Raw genomic sequence first — 22,945 nt, forward strand, 5'->3', positions numbered from 1 at the left:
AACGTGAAGCAACTGCGTGAGATTTTCGCTGCAATGATAAAGTATGACTTTAATTTTGAAAGGGTACGTAGGTTTAGGGGATATTTGCAGGATGGTTTGAGTGCTTACAAAGAACTGTGTGATAGAAAAATGCTCAAGGCTCAGCAGTCAAGCAAGCCTTCCACATCAGCCACAGCAGACGACGAACCTGTGACCTTCGACATCGAGGCAGGCAGTCATAGCAGAAGATGAGCTGCCTGCCCTGATCAACGATGAGATGACACCCCCGTATCCCACCACCCCAATCCCCGGGCCCCAGACAGATACTGTACCGATTCACGGAGAATGCAGCAGTAGCCGGGAGGCACACAGCACATCTTTAAGAAAAAAGCTGAAATAAACATGCTAATTAATTAGGTGCCGCCTAGCACGTAATTGTCGGCCCAGATCAGTGCCAATGCAATCCGCAATCGCCTCTGATCTGCGCCAACATTTACATGCCGGGCAGCACCTAATTAATTAGCATGTTTATTTCGGCTTTTTTCTTAAAGATGTGCCGGGTGCCTCCCGGCTACCCCTGCGTGCTTCGTGGCAATGTATCGGGTCGGCGACCTGGAGGGTGGGGGTCACTGCACCACCCAGCCTGCGACGACTCAGCCTAACACACCATCAACAGTGTGCTCGATGTCTTCCCAATTCCCATAAGTGATACTACACTGTACATACATGTAGTAGGCCATGTATTTTTACATGTTATTTGGTAGATTTGGCAGCTTCATAGTTTAAAGGTTACTGGAGAGCGCGTTTATGCCAACAGTGCTTGCGCGAGATTTTCTGCCGAAAGCGCTTGCGTGAGATTTTCACTACAGAGATCTGTGCAGGCAATCATTGTAGAGAAGTATTTCTACTTTATATAGGCTGTGTATTTATCCTATCATTCCTGCCTTTACTATATGTTACTGTTATTTTAGGTTTTATGTGTTATTTGGCATGATTTGGTAGGTTATTTTTGGGTCTGCGAACGCTCACAAAATTTTCCCATATAAATAAATGGTAATTGCTTCTTCGCTTTAAGACATTTCAGATTACGAACCGTTTCATAGGAATGCTCTACCTTCGGATGGCAGGGGAAACCTGTACTCCAAATTAGGCCTCACCAATGTCTTTTACAACTTCAACATAACATCTCATCTCCTGTACTCTATATATTGATTTATGAAGGCCAATGTGCCAAAAGCTTTCTTTACAACCCTATCTGTGATGCCACTTTCAATGAATTAAGGACCTGCATTCTCAGATTCCTTTGTTCTACAACATTTCGCAGTGCCCGATGGCTCACCATGTAAGACCTACCCTCGTTGGTTCTCCCAAAGTGCAACACCTCATACTTGCTTGCATTGAATTCCATTTGCCATTTTTCAGCCCATTTTTCCGCCCATTTTTCCTGCTGGTCCAGATCCTGCTGCAAGCTTTGAAAGTCTTCCTCGCTGTCCACTGCACCTCAGTCTTCGTGTCATCCACAAACTTGCTTATCCAGTGAACCACATTATCACCTAGATCGTTGATATAGATGACAAACAACATCGGATCCTTCATAAATCCCTGCTGTTCTTCACTAGTCACAGGCCTCCAGTCAGGCCCTCAGTCCATTTTTACACTCTCTGGTTTCCCCTGCAAAGCCAATGTCTAATCCAATTTACTATCTCATGTTGAATGTCAAGTGACTAAACCTTCTTGACCAACCTCCCTTGCAAGACCTTGTCAAATGCCTTGCTCAGGTCCATGTAGACAATACCCACTGCCTTGCCTACATCAGCTTTTCTGGTAACTTCCTCGGAAAACTCTAAGATTAGTTAGACATGACCTACCATGCACAAAGCCATGCTGACTATCCCTAATTCCTATATGTAGAAATTTGCCAGTCTTAACACCTTCAGCAGAAGTGGCAGAGGAGTCAATGACACTAACGGAGAGAAAATTGAATTTGGCATTGACTGTCTCTTGGAGAAATTTAGAGATGTTAGAAAGAACATTAGTAGTTCAAAGTCGTGCTTGTGGCAAGCATATTGATTTGTAATGCAAGCTGAACCAGATATGACCTCATACCAGCAGTAACATGGACTAACACTGGAAATGTGATGCAGGCAAACTGTGTTAATAAATTGATTTGAATCTCAAAACAATTCATCCAACATCCTTGCTCAAGCTTTCAAGACTGAATTTATGGTCTTCAAAAGGGAGCTGCTTTCTTGATTTGGTTTCAGCTGCAAAGTCTGGAGAGACTGGTGGCAGATGTTCAATGATTTTTTTTTTTTGCTGACTTCAGATTTCTGCATAAACATTGCTTACAGATTTTGTACAAGGCCACATTTCCCCTGGAATGCAGCGAGACCAGAGGAATGAACATAAGGCATGCAAGGGAGGACAAACCTCTGGAAGAGGGAGGAGGAACAATGGGAAGGAAAGCTCACAGGAAAAGAAACATACCCACCCATGGTGCTTATGGAGTTATACTCAATACTGAGACCAGACGGAAACATCAGGGCATTGACAATGGTTTCAATGACGTTAACTACTGTATCCATTGACCATGAAAAGGTTGCTTTGCCCTTGACCATCAAGGTGACCACAACAGTACATTTTTATGTATTTGCCTCTTTTTAGGCTGGACTAGAATTAACATTTACTCCATTTATTTAGAGATACAGCATGGAATAGGCCCTTCTGCCTCTTCGAGCTGCAACCCCAGATTTAACCGCACTCTAATCATGGGACAATCATGAGAAAAAGAATCTCAGGGCTGTATGTGGTGATATGTATGCACTCCGGTAATAAATTTTACTTTGATCTTTGAACTTTGAATTTGCAATGACCAATTAACCTACTAACCGGCATGTCTTTGGACTGTGGGAGGAAAGCGGAGCACCCAGAGGAAACCCATGCATTCTGCCGGGAGAATGGGCAAACTCCTTCTTGAGAATGCTGGGGCTGAACCCCAAACTCCGATGCCTCCGGCTGTAATAGTGTGACGACAACCATGATATTACTATTTGCCCCTTTATCCTCCTTCTTCCAATTAAAGATTCTTCCATCTTCATCCAATTCCTAGCCAGGCTGTGGTTCTTGGATATGGCGAGAAGGCAGGTGCATGGGGTTGAATGGGATCTGGGATCTGGGATCAGCCAGATGGAATGGTGGCACAGACTCGATGGGCTGAATAGCCTAATTCTCCTCCCATGTCCTATGGTCTTGTGGATATCTGAAGTGAAAAATTCAAAGGCAAAGTGATATGGCCGCACTTATGAAGAGGGTGAGTGTGGAGGGAATTAAGGGGTGAATAATCACATTCTAAAAATAGAAAGTAATGACTGACTGGTGAGGTGGGATACAAGGAAAGCGAGAAGATACAGTGATACCATCATCTCTAAATGGTTCAGCTCCTCCACAATAATAGGCATCTGTTAGTCTCACGAGACGATTTGTGCCTTGGAAGGTTTCCAGGGCGCAGGCCTGGGCAAGGTTGTATGGAAGACCAGCAGTTGCCCATGCTGCAAGTCTCCCCTCTCCACGCCACCAATATTGTCCAAGGGAAGGGCACTAGGGCTGATAAAGCTTGGCACCGGTGTTGTCACAGAGCAATGTGTGGTTAAGTGCCTTGCTCAAGGACACAACACACTGCACCAGCTGAGGCTCGAACTAGTGACCTTCAGATCACTAGACCAATGCCTTAACCACTTGGCCATGCACCAACATAAGCCAATGCCACCGTATCAGATATTCTAGTGATAACCTGCATCATCTTTGTACTGTTTGTTCCTAGAGCCATGTTTTTGCCTTCAGGTCCTGCTTTGTCCCGCAAAAGATGGGAGAATATGTCAATAAGTATCAGCAATCTGTGTAATGTGCATTTCATGGTCAAAAAGCTGTTAAATCTCCTCCTTTCCACCATCCCAACCAAGGTTGCCCCTTAAAACTATGTTGCTGCTATGATGCACCAATCTCCATTCTCACCACGCAGTTTCAACTGCCAGCACTTGCTTCAACTGCTAGGTCATAGAGTCTCAGAAATAGACCATTCAGCCCATTACCTATACTAACCCCATTTACCAGCATTAGGTCCTCAGCCTTGGCTAATCCAATCCTCTTCTCCACCTGCCATTCTCCTTCTTGTTCCTGCCTCCATTTCCTGGGTAGGAGGCTGTGGGTAGATGGCTGGGCCTGAGGAGGGTGATCAGGTCTTCCCAGTTCTGCTTTCATTTCCGGCTGGAAATATATTCATGTTGCTTGTGGTGGTTGGGAAGGAGGGGCTGGTTGTCGCCAGCTCTTCCTCTTATTGCCTGGGCGTTAGTATGGGTGCACTGGGGACAGGTTCTGTGGAGTGGGCTGCTACCACACATCATTTGTGGTATTCATCCTCTTTGCTGTCCTTGGACTGGTGGCCTTCCTTCCTGCAGATTTTGCGGATGACTGCATTGCACTGGGTCAGTACGTTTCTTGCAGGTATGGCATTCTCTCAGCCGTCCTGTGTGCACCACGTACCCACAATTCTCTGTATTAGATGGATGTTGGCTCCATTTTCACCGCTTCTCAGTGTGACGATGACTTGGCATTTCCTTGTCTAGATCCCAAAAATATTATTCACCACTCCCTGCTCCTTCTTTCTGCCGGGACAGGAAAGTCAGCGCACCTCTGACAGGACATGCAGGTTGAATGAGCGTGTGGTGATCATATATTCTTTCTTCATACTGAAGGTGAAGAGCAGATTCACTGTAAGTGAAGGTGTGTCGTCACTTCCCTTCTCCCAGAAACCTTGCAGTATTTTCTGCCATTCTGCAGCATACTTGAAGATAACATCAAAACATATATTGCTCGGGAAATTCCAGAGGCAGTAGGTGTCCTTGGCTCTGAGCCTGAACATTCCATGCAGATCTTCCTCTGTGCACGCCTTGTTCTCCTGTGGGATTCCTTACTGTGACCAACACAGCAGAGCAAGTTTTGGTTGTTGGAAAGTACTGTAGGTCATGGTGAACATAAAGACCCAGCTCCACTCCAGCAGGTCATGCTCTCATCAGGCAGGTAAGATCTCAGAGTCCTCATCATCGTCCTCATTGTCTTCATTGTCATTGCTAGTCTCTTCTTGGCAAAGTGACACAGTGAGTGTCATATCCTTCTGGTAGTTCAGTCACTACCAGTCTCAGAGTGTCACCCATGATAGCACCATTCAATACCTGAAGTGTCCCCAAACTCAGCAGCATGCTAAGCAGCCCTTAATAGGAGCAACTTGTCAGCTCAAGCTATTCCAATTGACATAGTGGGGGACTGATTTCATCTGTGGCAACTAGAGCACTCAGTTTTTCCAAAAGTGGAGAGAAAGGAACTTAAAAAGGGAGAATGTTTGTTGTTTGATCAAAAAGCATTGGTCTAAAGAGAGACACATAATATGAACAGCAGGGGGGTTGTAGCAGAAGTCAAACGATGGAAAGTTCTGGTTGTACATTAGTGAGTAGTTGGTGGTCTGAAAACCTTGGGAATAGACTTTGTTCCAAATCTAAGCCTGGGTCATGCAACCCTGTAGTTCACAGTTGGACAGCTTTAAGTTCACAGCCAACTCTCAGTGATGGTACACAAGTGTTTCATTAAGATTTCCAGAATTATTTAACTTCAGACAGCCTGTGCTTTTTTTTATATTCAATAGAAAATGCCCTTTAATTTTTCATTTCAATTTTAAGGTAGTCTGATGTATGTTCAGGGATTTTTCTGTAAATTATTTACAATTTTTTTTATATTTGCATTTCATATCAAGTCTTTTTCTCCTTTATACTTAATTGTTGCTTTGTCTTTAGCTTTGTGAAGCGGTGGGTGGTTTCAAACAAGGGTTTTCAGGAAGTTTAATATTGATTTTAGTCTGCAATTTCAATAGAACTTTCTCTGGAAATTTCCCTTCCTGTGAAAGGAGCTCAATCAGCTACAGGAGAGGACACCCCCAACACTTAAAACATTCAGCACACATTCTCCAAAGCATACTCATAGAATTTTTTTGAGGATGTAACTAGTAGAGTGCATAGGGGAGAACCAGTGGATGTGGTATATTTGGATTTTCAAAAGGCTTTTGACAAGGTCCCACACAGGAGATTAGTGTGCAAACTTAAAGCACACGGTATTGGGGGTAAGGTATTAATGTGGATAGAGAATTGGTTGGCAGACAGGAAGCAAAGAGTGGGAATAAACGGGACGTTTTCAGGATGGCAGGCAGTGACTAGTGGGGTACCGCAAGGCTCAGTGCTGAGACCCCAGTTGTTTACAATATATATTAATGACTTGGATGAGGGAATTAAATGCAGCATCTCCAAGTTTGCGGATGACACGAAGCTGGGTGGCAATGTTAGCTGTGAGGAGGATGCTAAGAGGATGCAGGGTGACTTGGATTGGTTAGGTGAGTGGGCAAATTCATGGCAGATGCAATTTAATGTGGATAAATGTGAGGTTATCCACTTTGGTGGCAAAAACAGGAAAACAGATTATTATCTGAATGGTGGCTGATTAGGAAAAGGGGAGATGCAAAGAGACCTGGGTGTCATTATACACCAGTCATTGAAAGTGGATATGCAGGTACAGCAGGCGGTGAAAAAGGCGAATGGTATGCTGGCATTCATAGCAAGAGGATTCGAGTACAGGAGCAGGGAGGTACTACTGCAGTTGTTCAAGGCCTTGGTGAGACCACACCTGGAGTATTGTGTGCAGTTTTGGTCCTCTAATCTGAGGAAAGACATTTTGCCATAGAGGGAGTACAAAGAAGGTTCACCAGATTGATTCCTAGGACGGCAGGACTTTCATATGATGAAAGACTGGATCGACTAGGCTTATACTCGTTGGAATTTAGAAGATTGAGGGGGGATCTTATTGAAACATATAAAATCCTAAAGGGATTGGACAGGCTACATGCAGGAAGATTGTTCCTGATGTTGGGGAAGTCCAGAATGAGGGGTCACAGTTTGAGGATAAAGGGGAAGCCTTTTAGGACCGAGATTAGGAAAGACTTCTTCACACAGAGTGGTGAATCTGTTGAATTCTCTGCCACAGGAAACAGCTGAGGCCAGTTCATTGGCTATATTTAAGAGGGAGTTAGATATGGCCCTTGTGGCTAAAGGGATCAGGGGGTATGGAGGGAAGGCTGGTACAGGGTTCTGAGTTGGATGATCAGCCATGATCATACTGAATGGCGGTGCAGGCTCGAAGGGCCGAATGGCCTACTCCTGCACCTATTTTCTATACTTGCCAGCAGGACCACCAGAGTTACACAGGCTAACTAGAAGAGACAGGAATATATGGACAGGTATCAGAATCAACCTTAATATCACTGAGTTGTGAAATTTGTTGTTTTGTGGCTGCAGTACAGTGCAATACATGGAAAATACTATAAATTACAATAAGAAAAGAAATATATAATTAAATTAAACAAATAATGCAAGAGAGCAAACATAGTGAGGTAGTGTTCATGGGTTGTTTCAGTGTCCATTCAGAAACCTGATGGTGGAGAAGGAACAGTTTCTAAAATGTCGAGTGTGTATTTTCAGGTTCCTATATCTCCTCTCTGATTGTGGTAATGAGAAGAGGGAACAGCCTGGAGATGGGGGTCCTTAATGATAGATGCCCATTTTGGAAGATGTCCTCAATGCTGAGGAAGTATGGGCTGTTTACTCCCCTTTGACCTATTCACCATACAGTCATATCACAGTCCAATTCCAAACACCTGTCTTTACCTTTTTGTTAACAAATAATCTATCAGTTTCAGATTGAAAACAATCATTTTACCAAGCATTGATTTCCTTCTGTGCAAGGTGAACCTAATTTTTTATTGTCTTTCACTTGTAGAAACTTTTTAAAAACTTTTGATGATGTAAAGCCTGGATCTATATAATTATGAGACTGTGATCCTATATTCTACAATCCCCAAGCAGTGTCACTTCTTTTATTCTCTAACATACCAATTCTCCTTCATACCTGAAATCATTCATCAACTCACTCTCGACTGCAGGGAATTCAACCCAGGCTATTTAATCACTTGTTGTAATTTAACCCCCTGGAGTTCAGATACTAGTCTAGAAAATCAGCACAAATTGTTTCCCAAGCAAATATATCCTTCCTAAACCAAAATGGATGGATCTGAAGATAATGCACCCGTTGTGGTTAACCTGTGTTTTTCTATGACCATGGCAAAACATACACTCTTTGTATTCTAGCCCTGTATCTTGATCCTATGGGATTCCTTTTCCAAATTGAAAACACATTCTTGAACAGTGCTTCTGTTCTGGCATTAACATATCGATTAATCTGAAACCTATCACACCAAACTAATGTTAATGAATTCATAGGTCTGGATTACAATTTATGGTTTGATAGATTTTTAAAAACTTGTGGTAAAAGCAAAGATGCAAACCGAGGCTCACAAAGCCACATTCACTTACAGTTAATGGGGGTGTGATCAAAGAACATCTGCTGGTTTTCTGTAGGGCTAGCAGAGGCTCTTCTCCGAGGATCGTCACCTTGTCATGGTGGAAAGGCTTGTGAGTTCCGGAAATCCTGTGAATGGTGTCATATGGAGTTTGGCTCCTGATAGCATCACCCACGGCGGTCAGGTCAAGAAGGGTCGAGTTAAGTCAAGTCACTTTTTATTGTCATTTTGACCATAACTGCTGGTACAGTACACAGTAAAAATGAGACGACGTTTTTCAGGACCATGGTGCTACAGGAACAATACAAGAACTACGCTGAACTACGTAAAAACAACTCAAAACTACACTAGACCACAGACCTACCCAGGACTGCATAAAGTGCACAAAACAGTGCAGGCATTACAATAAATAATAAACAAAACAATAGGCACAGTAGAGGGCAGTAGGTTGGTGTCAGTCCAGGCTCTGGGTATTGAGGAGTCTGATGACTTGGGGGAAGAAATTGTTACATAGTCTGGTCGTGACAGCCTGAATACTTCGGTGCCTTTTGCCAGATGGCAGGAGGGAGAAGAGTTTGTATGAGGGATGTGTGGGGTCCTTCATAATGCTGTTTGCTTTACAGATGCACTGTGTGGTGTAAATGTCTGTAATGCTGGGAAGAGAGACCCCGATGATCTTCTCAGCTGACTTTGCTGCAGGGTCTTGCGATCCAAAATGGTGCAATTTCCGAACCAGGCAGTGATGCAGCTGCTCAGGATGCTCTCAATACAACCTCTGTAGAATGTGGTGAGGATGGGGGTGATGGACTTTTCTCAGCCTTCGCAGAAAGTAGCGACACTGCTGAGCTTTCTTTGCTATGGAGCTGGTGTTGAGGGACCAGGTGAGATTCTCCACCAGGTGAACACCAAGAAATTTGGTGCTCTTAACGATCTCTACGGAGGAGTTGTCGAAGTTCAGCGGAGAGTGGTCGTTCCATGTCCTCCTGAAGTCAACAACCATCAAGGATCCAGACAAACAGCAATCCAACCAACGCGTCTCTGGTGGAGCTGGCAGAAGATGTTAACAGAGCAGCAGTGAAGGCGGAGGAAGGCTGGAGCAGTGAAGGGTCCCCAGTTCCCAGGTATTCCATGCTGCTGGACCCTGACGGCAATCAGCCAAGGACCATGCGGAGGCTGCCTGATGACACACCAATAGACAACCTCTTCAAAAAAACATCATACTCAACTTGAGTGATCACGCTACAGATGCTAAATGAGTTGGTGCGCCACAGAAAATCCCTCCTAGAAATGGGTCCGTATGGCATCTCTTGCAAACATTTGATTGTCTATTGCGTGAGACCTGAAATCGGTCTGCTCTCTCAGGTGAATGTAACAAAGATACTACCCCACTGTCCACAGAGGAGCAGGGGTATTCTCTCAATAAAATAAAATCAGAAAGCATGGTAAATGCTCAGCAGATCAGGCAGTGCGTGTGGAGAGAGAACTCAAGTTGTCGCGCTGTTGTCAAAACTGGAAAATTTGGAAGGGGGGTGCATTTCCAGTTGCAAAGATGAGGGAGGGGTGAGGACAAAAAAAAGGCATGTCTCTACAGGGGTGGAGATAAAGACAAAATGGACGATACAGAATGGTGTTGACTGAGATGGTTTATTTATGACAGCTGGACTATGTGGAGAAAATGGTGAAAATAGAGGGAGTAACTAAAACCATTCTGTAACTGTGAGGACTGATCACGGCAGCTACAGGAAATTTAAAATAAAGAAGAATTATTGGAAGGCCCAGTAGGTCAGGCAGCATCTGGAGAGAGAGAAATCCTGAGTTACATCAGTACCCCCAGTTTATCATCCTGCAATGTTAAATCTGTTGTCTGGCAGACTCAAGCAGAAGTCCAGATCGACGCCCGAAGTTGAGGCCTGATGGCCAGAGCCCTGCATCTGCGAATCCCTGCAAATCCGCTGGGGATGCCGATAGCCCACTGTCTGCAAATCCGCAAGTCCGCTGGAGGCTGAAGATGGCCTGTACTGGGTTTAGAGGTTAGTGCATGTGTGTGGGTGGGAGGCAGGAACAAGGCTTGTTTTGCTGTTGCTGCTTTCTCACTTGGCGTACTCTGCTTTGTTGTGTTCTGCCAAGCATAGTGGGCATACTCGGTTGGCACCAGAAGGTGTGGCAGCACTTGCGGGCTGCCCCCAGCACATCATTGGGTGTGTTGGTTGTTATGCAAATGATGCATTTCACCATTATGTTTTCATCTGCAAAATCCAAATCTGCATTTGACCTGCTAATTCCAGCATTTTTAATGTTTTTCTTTCAGATTTATGGCATATTTTTTGCAGTGTCTCTCTTCTCAGTGTCCTGATAAATATTAATCTCTTAACCAACAAATAAACATGGATATTACATTGCTCTTTTGAGACCTCACTGCATGCAAATGGACTACACAGTATAAAGTTACATTTTAGTAGCTGGAAGCTATATTAAGTAACTCATTGTCTACACTTCTCACCTCTGCCTATACTTCTCACTGCCTCAGTGAAGCAGCCAGCAGAATCAAAGGTTATGTCTACACTGGACATTCTCCCTTCTCTCCTCTCCGCCAACCCACCAGGTTCAAGGGCGGCTTTGATCCCACTGTTATTAAACATTCCTCTTGTACAATAAAATGGACTCTTGACCTCACCATCTACCTCCTTATGATCGTATTATTGTTTACCTGCACAGCAATTTTTTCTGTGGCTCTTACGCATTCTACATTGTTATTGTTTTACCTTGTTCTACCTCAAAGCATCATGTAATGATTTGATCTGTAGGAACGGTATGCAGGACGGGTTTTTCACTGTAACTTGGAACCTGAGATGATAAGAAGCCAATAAACCAACACTCAGCATCATGACAGATATTATGAAGTTGTTATGATGGAGTCTCAGAGATACAGCTTAGAAACAACCTTTTCAGTCTACAGAGTCTACATTGATTATCAAACACTGTTCTCTTCTTCATTAATTTTTATTTATTCTCCCCACATTCCAAACAGCTATCTACCACAAATTCTACCACTTCACCTACACAATGGGGGCAATTAACAGTGGCCAATTGACCTTCCAACCTGCATACATTTTGAGATTATGGGAGGAAAGTAGACAACCCAGTGGAAATCCCAGTGGTCATAGGGAAATTCATACAAACTTCATGGAGTCAGGACTGAACCAGGATCGCTGGAGCATTGGGCGCAGCTTCTCTACCAGCTGCCCCAATACATTCTGAGGCATGTAGATTTTTGTATGATCCTGGGCATGAAACACGTTGGCAGGCAATGTTCTGTGAGTAGTGGCCTTGAACTAGCTGCCTGACCTTTGGAGTTCCTCCAGCAATTTGTGTGAGCTGCTCAAGATTTCCAGCATCTGCAGAATCTCTTGTGTTAATGACAAGCTTGGTGAGACTTTGCATTGTTTAATTCTGTAAAATTTTGCCGCCTTCTTGATCTATTTGCAGGTCCAGCTGATGGCATGATATGCACAACGTCGATCATCACCGGCATCTCCTGTGCTGGTGTTTCCCAAAGGACAGTGATAGGTCCCCTTTCTTCACTCTGAGCCTTATAAAATAATACATTTGTTGAACACAAGGGCAGCCTTTGCAGTTTCACAGCACAAGTATCTTTTTACCTGTTTTGCTTTCACTTAATTTTTCTCGCTCCTTCCCCTTTTCCATCTGCAGACTTGTCAAAATCTATGGAGCATTGTAATATATTTTAAGCCATTCATTGTTTTAGTAATTTTTGCGATTCTCTGCAGCTATAAAAACTGAAAAGGACTGGAGGCAACCTCACTACTCCCTCCTGACTTTACATTTCAGCTAACGTGTGATTGACTGCTGCTCCCACTGGTCTTGCTCCCTTGCCAATCAAAGCTATACAGGCAACTCACTTATGCAGAAAAATTTGACCTTGTAAAATTACCCGCAGCCAGTTTTCTGCATGTCTGAGTGGCTTTCCACCAGCACCTTCACTTTAAAACCTGAGTTTACCTGAAAGAATGTTAACCCTTGCATTTCATCAGTTGGACTCCCTTGTTTCTCAGCCACGCTCAGTACTTTAACTTAATATCAGCACTGAGCAACAACATTTGTTGTGTCAAGCTCTGCTCAAGCATAAGAGGTAATTCTTCTTCTGAGATTTTATAGTGACCCACTCTACTTAATGGACTGCATCAACCTGATACTCAAGGTCACATATAACCATTTTTAAGAATTGGATGTGTATGGTGGTACTCTTTTGGTTTATCCCCTTACATAATAACATCAAAGACAGACTATGTGGTCATTCATAAGAGTGTGTGTAACTTACTAACTTAAGGTCATCACCTCTACTGTGACATAGGCCACCAGAGTCCTCCGTCCCAGTCCAATCTTTCAAGTTGTCCCCAGGTGTCTTCTAATCAAAGATCCTTCCTCTCCTGGAAATGAGGTCTTTGGAGCTTCTGTAGCTCTGGGTTTTTTTGGGATGTGGTTACTTGCCCCATGCTGTACTCTCCTCTTCTCACAGCCAGGCTTAGGCCCGTCTATGGCAGAGTGAGTGTGTTGTGTCACTATTAGGAATCTCAATGAGACAGAATATGTTTTTATTAAGTTTTCTAAATACAATACCAGATGTGAACATTTCACTCCTGGTCAGTTTGCAATCCAATTAAATTTCAATTTTAATTGATTTTTTTTCAGTGGGTAATGGATAAGATCTTTGATTTTATATTCTGTCTGACTATAACATTACAGCAGTATTAATTTAAAGTTCATTGGCTCATATCCAGTAAATCTCTTAACCCTGTCATGAAGTGGGTCACTGTGACTTTCTGGGTCAGATTAAATGGTCTGCTGCATGTTTTTGATTGTTATGTTGATAACTTGACCATTCTATTAACAGCTTTCAAACACTGGTGACGGACCATTGTTTTTCAGCTTCCGTACTGTGGGATGTAGAATTTGAAGAATAACTCAGTCTGAGAATTTTCCATATGCACTTACCCTGCATTTTCAGAATGATAACGGGGCATTCTCAGTTAAACATTATGTTGGGCTGATCGCCAAAGTTCAAAGTATTTTTGTGATCAAACTATGTATATATGTCACCACATACTTCCCACATTTCCATGCAGGCATTCACAGTAGAACAAAGAAATACAATAGAATCAGTGGAAAGCTATACACAAACAGAGACTGACAAACAATTTGGATTCGCTTCCAGATACATTACACATTGGCCGAGTAATGAGGTATGACCTTTTCCTTATTTGGGATCTATGCTCCCCATAAGATTCATGACAAGGGAGTTTAATGTTACCTAACTACCCAAAATGGCATCAAACATCTTGAAATATTTTGAGGGGAAAAAAACATAGAATTGCCTTCACCTTAAGGTCCAATTAGTTTAATTTTCCAATTTTCATTCTTTTAAAGGTAATATTGAATCTGGTCTATAATGTGTAAGGTAATGGATGAGGTCAGCTTTCAAATGGAGGCAGTAGCATAAATGCTGGCTTTTGAAAAGCTTTGTAAATGCATCCTATTTCAAGACACTTCGAGTGGTTAGAGAATGCTCTACTATTCCTTCCGAAAGGTTTCCTATTTTCAAGGGCGGGAGAAAGGATCAGAATGAGCCTGCGCGTTTTTTGGTTTCACATGGAGACGTCGCGTTGACTCTGACCATTATAAGGCATATTTACAAATGGAACACAGAAAACCACACAAAAAAAACATATAGAGCAACCGACCCGCCAACGTCCCCGCCTTCAGCTACGAAGGAAACTTAAACTTTAGAATCTAAACGCCATTTTCCGAATGATTGTGTTGAGTTATTATATCGGAAAGACATATCATTCCGAAGCCAACCGCCCCTGCCGATACACAGTCTGTGCTCTGGAGTCGTTAACAGTGCTATTTTTGCAACTCTGCTGGAAAAGGGAACCAAAATACAGTAAACAGAGCGAGCATAGCATAAAGAGTAGGCGTTGAGAGGGAAATGGGAGAACGAAGCGAGAGACAAATAAAGAGCATGATAAACGAGGAGGAATTAATAATAATTGAATCGAATGAGAAAAATGAAAGGTTATCGTTGTTAAGCTGTTAATTTAATGCTTGATTTTGATGTTTAATGGACTGAAGACACGGCCCATTACACCAGGGAACCACGGGTAGGTCAGCGCCATTGTACTGGTACACTCCGCACTGCTGCAGCATCAAAGCACAGTCCAAGCCCTGCTGCTGCCGTAGTAGTCTGCATAATCTTTATAACGCTTTATCCAGAGCCACGAGTTTTCAGCTTGCAACCCACTTTCATCACAGGGAGATTCTTTCCCCCCGTGGTTGGGAGCTAGACATTCAATGGATGACTAATCAGAGAGCATCTCCTTCCAGGTTAGCGCTAAATCGTTAATGTTTCCCAACCTTTCAGCACCTGACGCCAGCTGGTTAATCCGTCAACAGATGCCTTTTCATTACGATTTACATTCCTAGAGCATAGCCAATATGCACAACGACTTAAAAGTTATCATAGCAACTTCAGACATAGTGTTTAATGGACCATGGAGTCAGAGACACATAACACAAAGACTCGACTTCCATCTAACTGTACAACATTCACTTTATGTGTGGCAGACGGTGATCGTCTACAGTTAGGAATAAGGGGAATGGTGGAAATTATGCAAATTCGCTCGGAAACTGAAAGTGGTGACGAACTGTTGGCAAAAAATCGAGATTAGCACTGATGTTCTGTTAAAGCGGGTCTTTCTAAAAGTGCTTGACAAGCTGCTTGAATTCGTCGCTGTAATCCTTCATCAGCCCAGAGGTGGCGCAGCGCCTCTGGCCCGCAAGACGACTTCCAAGCAATAAAGGGAACGTCATCTTTAATCACTGCCGTATCAGCCAGCTTTCTCCTAAATGAGTAAATTTACAGCAAAACGAGTTTCAATCAAATCCTCAGAATGAGAAAGATGAAAACACATCACGGTTTGTTTTGTTTCTGAACGAGAAAGGAGGATTGACGCGCTGGGTAGAAGCTGTTCCGTTGAACGGATTCACCGGAGAGAGAGAGAGAGAAAAAAAGAACCAGCCCCACATCTCCCTGAATCGTGCTGGATTTCCAGCATTTAGAAACGGATTTTAATGTTTTTCACCAGTCCCTTTTTCTATTTGTTCCACGTGGAAATGCCCAAATAAATAAATCAAATTGACTGAAAGTGTAAGATTACAATGGAAACCAACTACATAAAATTCACGAGACCGCATTGTATATTCCCTTTTTTTATTTGGTGATATGTATATTACGTGTATTTTCTTATTCCTTTTCATTAACAACATCCCTTTCCCTCAGGTGGTAAATTATGCCAACACGGAGGTATCTTAGATCGCATGTATATTATTAGAAGTCGAACTCCGTTCCCTTGTGAGGGATATGCCAACCTTTCAGGTGAATGTTCCGTTCAGATTGAGTTTAAATTCGGCAGTATATTAAAGCCACAGAGATTATTTCTGAGGTCAGAGGCGGTGTTGCCAAGATGTAATGTGCGGCTGGCTATTCCCAGAAGATACCACACGTGAACGGAGGACCAACCCAGTTTATTCAGAGAAGAAGCGCATCAACTTAAAATTTGATGCTTGACATTATGGCATTAGCATTGTTTTCAAATCTTTCTCTTTCCGCTCTCCGATGTTTCACATTGTTCTTTTGATCTTATCGGTGTGTCTACTTGCAAGAGCGGTGTACAGCTACGCCAGAACAACGTAGAGACACATTCCTAAGGAATAACTGTACAGGTAGGGAGTGTTGTGAAACGCAAAATTAGGCATACCTCGACCCCAGCCCGATACGCAACAGTGCAACAGAAATATTAAATAGTGAAGATTCACACAGCGCGTGGCAGCTGGAATAAAGATACTGTACGACCTGACTCTCAAAGTGACCTTGATCAAATGGTGCCTTACCATAAGATATCGTTCAACGCCCCACTCCAGGGGAAAAAAAAAACACAACCTGCGTTGATTTCGCAGTTTTTTTTTTAAAGAATTCCCTTGATGGAAAGTTCCTTTGGCTGAGACTTCAAATGAAGCCACGTTTCTTGTTCACATTGAAGACACCTAAAGCAGTCTGAAGATCATCATCACCAAAAAAACATCAACTGATCGATTATCTGAATCACTATCGCTAAAAATAGTTGGATAACCTGTTGGTTATCTTAATCACAGTCGTCAAAAAGAGATTAATTGGCAGGTTAGCTTACTGCAGGCGCAGTAGATGTACAAAGGATACCACCCACCTTCTTGGAAAACTTCCTCATCAAGAGGAAGTAACTCGTTTTACTTGAGTCAATGACACTGAAATTTACAACATACAGACTCATTTCTGTTATTTTTAAGCAAAATTAGAACTCCCGGTTAGGTCAAGGGTAAGAGGTCACCTCGATTGGGAAAGGAGTTTTAAAAAAGGTAAATTAAGGGTTTAAATGTTACCTAATTTGGCCATCGTTGCAAAATTTTAAGTCTTAACATTTGATGGTCAAGTAGATAATTAGTGCCACAACATCGACCTACTGAATGGAATGAATTAGATTCATCATATTGTGGGCAGGTGAACCATTTTGCACTTATAAAATAACGATTATGGATTGCAACACATTGGACTTTGGGGATGAAAACAGCCCCTTTAAAGAAATGTGTAGTACTTTGAAGAAAGCATGCATAACATTTTGAGACGTGGTGATCAGAATGACATTGAAAACGCTCAATAGCCAAGAGCTTGGAAACGACAAGTGAATGAATAGTGTTCCAGTTTTTTTTAAAAAAACACTTTATTGCACCCAGCCTTGGTATCAATAAGTCTTCTCCACAAGATGGTAAGTATTTAATGCTCGAATAAGCAAGGAGTGTTTCCAAAAGGATTGAGTTTATAGAGCAGTTGTGGCAATCATGTGGATGAGGGTACATCAGGTAAGGAGGTCAGAAGATGATAAGAGCAAACAATGGAAGCAATGATGGCACCATCAAAAGCAGTCAAGCTAAACCATCATAATATATCAGAGACAGTGTGATCCAAGAGGAAACATGGCTTTGGTTGTAAGTCAAATAATAGACATATGACAGCAATTTGCTTAGCGACTATTCCTGTCAGAGCCTTTGTGCAAGTCTAGGGCAAAGTGTATTCTTTCAACAAAGCCATTAAGCATAGAGTTTGGCAGGTAAGTAGTATAAGAAATGAGAATCGTGGATCTATTGTCCACGTTGCTGATCCTTCTTTAGCTCAGAACATTTATGGTAATGGGTGACTTGGGTGTCCATCATACCTATTGAAGTACTATCAGCATTAAAATTATCGATTGTGATTAAAATTATTAAATGTTCAGTAAGGAGGGTAGAGGGGCTGATTGAAATCACGTCTTGAAGACAATGGAGCCAGAGAGATGATAGAGGATTTGCCACAATTGCCATTTCGTGCGAGTCTTGGAAAATGACTGGAGGTAACGTTGGATTGATATCCTTCAGCCTGCCAGTAGGTGTAGTGCACTGACAGAACTTATCGAGCTAGATACAATGCCTAAGCTGAATATATACACCTATCATATAGAACAACGCCGCAAAGGGATCACGGACATCTAACTAAAGATTGCAGAGTGTACCATGGACACTCAATACGATTCTTCTAAATGTAATTTATACCCGAGACATACAATATAACATATAAGTATTTCTCAGATAGACGTATATATCACATTCAATAGGGTAAAAACCCCAAATGGGTTAAGTTTATGTTTGAGAATCTGCTGCTAACTGGGCTATCGTTGCAACACTGGTCCTTACAAATATCAGTGTGGTCGTTTGCTCTTCTGTCTTTTTTCCAGCCATAGGAACGGAATTTGCGAATACGTACGAGTAAATTGTCTCTCGTATTAAAATATTGTGCGAATGCAGTCGTTTCCATACAAAGCCGAGTAGTCAACTAACAATTATCTCACGTTTCAACTTAGTAATTGCGTGAAAATCGTTTCGTTTCATGTGTGTTATCTCGAGTCGGTACTGCTAGGTTTCGAGTTATCCTAGTTTGGGGTAGGATAATAATTCTGTTCTAAGACGTTTGCCGAGATCGTTTCAGGGCTATTTACATGCGTATTTAATTACTAACGCAAATAATCGCCGTCCACTGCGTTTGAGCAGAACATTTATGTAACATAAACGAATCGAGAACAGTTGGCTGAGAAGCTAAACAAAGCTTTAAAACAATGGCATTTTTTTTAACTTTAAACAATCCAACGTTAATCGCGCGGTCACTCATTCTGATTCGTCAACAGACACCTCAAAACGCTACCAAAGCAATAGTAGCGTTCAGACGAGAAGGATCTGTATCACCAACAGATAATTACGGGGGAGGATTATTTTTAAAATACCGACAACCCGCCCAGAATAGCTAACGATATCGGTAAAAAACTACAACTGCGGCTCAGCAGCCGGCCATTGTCTGCTGTGCTGGAATTCGCTCTGGTAAGCGGTTTCCTTTGAAGGCAGCAAAAGGCAGCACGCCTGCCAAAGGAGACCTTTGCTGGAAAAATTCCACCATTAATACTAATAAACAGGTGAAGTACGTCTATGTGCCGCAACCTATGAAACGGCAGGCAGCCTGTCCCGTTTTCAAAAAGCCTTTTGATATTCTAGATCACTGTTGCAGACGGACACGTTCAGACCGAAATATGGCGGCCAATGCAGTCCGTGCCTGAGCAACAGGGAGATCTCCATGGAAGTTCCTTCAGGCGCTGGCATATGCATTAAACGATCGCCATGTCTGTAAATGACAAAATTTACTGGCTGGTGCCACAGCTGGGGCGTATCCGGGTTCCGATTATCGATTAGGCGGGTCGCCGGCTGAAGAGAATCTGAGGCTTCAAATTTGGACTGTTGGATTCTGAGGACAGTCGGCGTTTTTTTTATGAAGCTGTGGGAAGAGGGGCGTCCGTGCTATATTGGGAAACGGGGGAGGGGGGGTTATGAAATAATTCGTCCAGTAAAAGACACATGACATTGATACCTGTAAATTTTGGGCTAGAAACTAGGGTTTGGGTGCTCGGACACTAATCATCCGCGGGGCCGATGATCACTCTGCTCGTTACCTCAGGTGAAAGATAATGAAGAGCTGACAGAGAGACGCGAGTTTACATCCCTGGTTGGGCGGTGAATTCCTTGGAAGTCCGTGGGAGGGTGTAAGAATGCCTTCTGAACCTGCAATGCCTCTAGAAGTGTGAATTCTAAAATGGCGGGTCGTATGGGATCGCGAAGATTACACTCGATGGCGAGTGGAAGCCTACACTTCCATGTGCTTAGCGAATTGGGGACACTTCCCGGACGTTTTGGGGGGAAGGGCGGACCTACAGCGAGCCGCCGCCGCCCAGAAATCGCAGGACTTAGATTTTCGTTTCGTCTTCCTCATCTAATGCCCAATGGCTTCACATCAATAAGATCTTAGCTTGTGTTTGGCTCCTTTGCTGCAAATGGCGCCTGAAACAATGTCACGCAATTGCCGTAATGTTTGGCGTATGTTTGCAGTTTTTATTCCACTTCATTTTCTTCAGGGAAAACAAAACCCCACATACGCACCCAGCACAGGTTATCGATACTGATAACACATTGGTTCGGCCGTGAGTTACACTGAATTCACCAGTCAATCCCGAGAGAATGAGACTTTATAGATCTGGGTTATTGGCGATGAATCCCGAACGGTAACCGTTCCCTGGTGCCGTTCTTGACACCAGTGTGTGAGCACACGTCCCTTTCCCGGGTTCAGAAGGATATCACAAAACCCAGAACCGAGCCAGACATCTGAAAAACACTCTTCCCTCAACGTGTTCGGATTATCTGAATCCCTCATCTGTGATATAGCGTGTCCGAAGGCACAGCCACACTTGACCTCCGGGAGGCTAAAGCGCCTTCGGGAGTCGGACACATTATACCGCAGATATGGCATTTTTAATTTTTAGACTGACCACATGATACGTTCAAGTTAAAACCAGAAGTTGTTTCACCACTCGCTTGACTAGCACGAGATACCGTTCTAATTTAATCCCGGGGTTTATACTGTAGTTGGCCAAATTCAAGATTTTGATTGTTAATGCACGCTCTTTCTACCTTATTAATGAAAATACGAGCTGGCGACCGCAGTGATTTAACGAAGATGATTCAGCAAAAATAAATTGCATTTTTCGTGAGCAGACTTGAAAAATGTTGCGAGCAGTATTCTAAAGACTCTATGAAGCATGCCTTTTTATAAAATTGATACCCAGACGTAGACAATAAGTATTCTAAGAGCGTTAGAAACTATAAAATTGCATCCCCACTACCAAAAATCCTATTGTGCTCGTTTACTTTGCGTCAGAACTTCCAAAAACTATCACGGTGCAGTACAAACGTGTATAGCGAAACATAAACTCCATTGAGGGATACATAAACTAAGAGGTTCTTTCGAAGTCACTGGCTTGAAGGGTGACCTCATGAAATATGTGTAGGCTTGCTGTTACATTGTCTGTACCCAGTCTGGGTTAGTCATACGTTGCTGGAAAGATATTCTGTATTTCCCGGAACGTGAGGGAGACTGTGATTCATGTTTACTGTTTATCCCTGTTTACTGTTTCCCCGTGTTTATCTTTACGGAACACTGGCTGAACTGAAGCTGGTTTCGCACCGATTTGGTTTCTGCGTTAGAACAGAGAGGCTTTGTGCTTATGAAACACAGTGCATAACCAACAAGATGACTGGATGATATTGTTCTTGCCAGATCTGTACTACGCCACTTGCTGGGATTCTTGGCCAAACTATTGAAATCAGACAAAATCCCGGACGGATTTATTTGAGATCTACTATAATTAGATAACCAAAGGTTACGGCGCTGATATGCAAATTCCCTAATAATGGTAGTTGTTGCAAACTCGTCCGTGATTTGGAGATGCACATGTGTGTAGTGTCTATTGTAAGCATCATTATTAGTATGTAGTGCGGATCGTGTTAGATACAGGAGTCAATTGTTCAAAGTCTTTTGATCTGCGTACAATGGATTAGCGGGGCTGCTGTTTTACAATCGGAAGCCTATTCAAATCTCCTACAGAAAGTACTGGACGTATTGCTCAGAAAGACGGGATTTAGAGATATGTCATCAAATGTTTTCTCTGGCTGCCCAAAGAAGGATCGAGCATAGCCGATGATGTGTGAAACGTTGAGGTCGTCCTTTCATCAGAAATAAGGCCTGACGGGAATCTCCAGCAGTTTTGATTGTGTCGGATCTCCAGTACTCCAGTCCAGTAGATGATTATCTCAATTGAGGCTGGTGGTGTCATCGCAATTGTTATCCTCCCGGACTACATTCATTTGTCTCGACCAACTAACAGGTGCGTAGAGTTAGGATTTATAACGGTTGCCATCACACCCCCTCAGCACACTTCCAAGGATTCACGAAAGACAATTTGAAAATAGGGCCTACATCGTAAATGTATTGGTGGCGCCTGTCGGGGTTTGGAAATCTTCTTGCCCTGCTTCCTTGGGTCTGTGTACAGTATAGTCGCTATAAATTTATTTGAAGTGTGTTTTGCTAGGCAATGGTGCTGGCTGAAAACTCTATACGTTGGTCCAGTTTTCGGTATAGTAACCCCAACACCGTCTCCCCAGACTAAAATTCCAAAATCCAGGTATCTTCCAACTGCGCAATAGGGAAAGCACGCTCGCCTTCCAAGAGCAGAAGATCTCGACACAAGTTGGCTACAGCCGGACTAGGGAACTTCCAAGCACGTGTAGTTACATATTGTTGAAGACACGCTCGGTATTCGCGTCACCAACATCCGACCTCTACCCCCTACTCATCAAAGAAAGGACGAGCTGACAATTAATTGGAGACAAGTGACGAAAAACAAATCGTACTTGTTGCTTCAGGGGTCAGTTATCATCCATATACTGGACGACTGCACAATGAACTTTTCTATGGAATTGCCAAATCAGCCATTAACTCGAATAACTAGCATGCATCTCTGTTTTCGGCGGATTTTAGAACATCTAGCCAAAGTCTATTCATTTGAAGGCAACTATCCACGTTTATCTGTAAGGGTTATACAGCATCCGTTACAAATCACCATCTTTCTTCCCAAGCTGGAGAAGTCAATTACTTTTTTAAGTCTTTTTGAGATGGCGCCTGAATTTTGTTTCGCATTTCAGTTCCTAAATCCGTCCAGTAACTGCAGATCGCCGCATTCTTCAGATTCCAACTATGACAATGATCTTAATTGCAGTATGCATCATGACAGTTTAAAATTAAAATCGTAAAACCAAATGCTTACTCCAGGAAGCTAACCAAACCCCTTCTACACCTGGATTTGTAGTTATTCTGGATCATTTTGTTTCACGATCGGCGAGATAAACGACTAGCTTGTGTCGTATTATGGAAGTCAAGTCTCGTTCGTGATTGCATTTCCAGATAAATACTTTGAAAGGTCGGCTCAGAGAGTTACA

The sequence above is a fragment of the Mobula birostris genome, chromosome 24, assembly GCF_030028105.1.
Source record: "Mobula birostris isolate sMobBir1 chromosome 24, sMobBir1.hap1, whole genome shotgun sequence".
In the NCBI taxonomy this organism is placed as follows: domain Eukaryota; kingdom Metazoa; phylum Chordata; class Chondrichthyes; order Myliobatiformes; family Myliobatidae; genus Mobula; species Mobula birostris.